This window comes from Gavialis gangeticus, unplaced genomic scaffold (genome assembly GCF_001723915.1).
Source record: "Gavialis gangeticus isolate Ggan-Ray unplaced genomic scaffold, GavGan_comp1, whole genome shotgun sequence".
Classification (NCBI taxonomy): Eukaryota; Metazoa; Chordata; order Crocodylia; family Gavialidae; genus Gavialis; species Gavialis gangeticus.
The window spans coordinates 50,468,754-50,469,480 of record NW_017728993.1 but is presented as its reverse complement, the minus strand read 5'-3'; the positions used below and the strand labels follow the sequence as shown (position 1 = coordinate 50,469,480).

Here is a 727-nt window from a genome sequence, read left to right as displayed (position 1 = left end):
GGGGGGGGGGTTGGAGCTGGGTGGGTGAACAAAAAAGCTGCAACCAGGTGGGGAGTGCGTGGGGGGGGGAGCTGCAGACAGGTGGGGAGCATGCAGGGGGAGATGCAGCTGGGTGGGGGGTGAGCAAGCAGGCCACAGCTGGCCACGAGCCAAGCAGGGGGGCTGGAGCCGAGCAAGGAGGATGCAACCAAGCAGGGAGGTGAGCAGGGGGCTGCACCCGGCTGTGGGGCAAGCTGGACCCATGTGAGGGGGTGGCTGGTGGACCCACCCCTCCTGAGCTGCCCTTCCTTGGTCCCACACACATTCAGTAGTCCCCCTCACTCCTGCAGCTACCCCCACCCCCAGCTTATCTGGCACGGAGCCCAGATCCCGGTCACTGCAGGCAGGATGCTACAGCACTGGGGAAAGGGCCAACCACAGAGACACTCTGGCAGGCTACCAGAGCATCTCTGTGGAAGACCAAGCCTCCAGCTTCCTCAAGGCATGGTCCCGGACTGTGTCCTGCCTTGCTTTTTTCCGCTGCAGTTTCTTTTGACCCCTGGATATCCAGGGGTCTAATTTTGCATTTAGGGGAAACATTTTCTCATTCCTTCATGTGTGTCTTGCAGCGTCTCAAATGGCTTTGAGGTGCTGCAAGACGTATGTGCGTGCTCATGTGGATGCGCCCATAAAGTTTTGACTTGGATAGCTCTAATTCATAGATTCATAGATTAAGGGTCGGAAGGGA

At 58.6% G+C, this 727-nt stretch overlaps 1 protein-coding gene and 1 long non-coding RNA gene across 2 annotated transcripts in view; one reads left to right on the top strand and one right to left on the bottom strand.

The window, feature by feature from the left end:
- LOC109286912 overlaps nt 1-727 on the bottom strand; it is an 18,381-nt gene that overhangs the window by 5,454 nt on the left and 12,200 nt on the right. The gene's annotated exons all lie outside the window — the stretch shown is intronic.
- Nucleotides 1-727, top strand: part of PDC (phosducin) — a 40,837-nt gene that overhangs the window by 34,953 nt on the left and 5,157 nt on the right. The gene's annotated exons all lie outside the window — the stretch shown is intronic.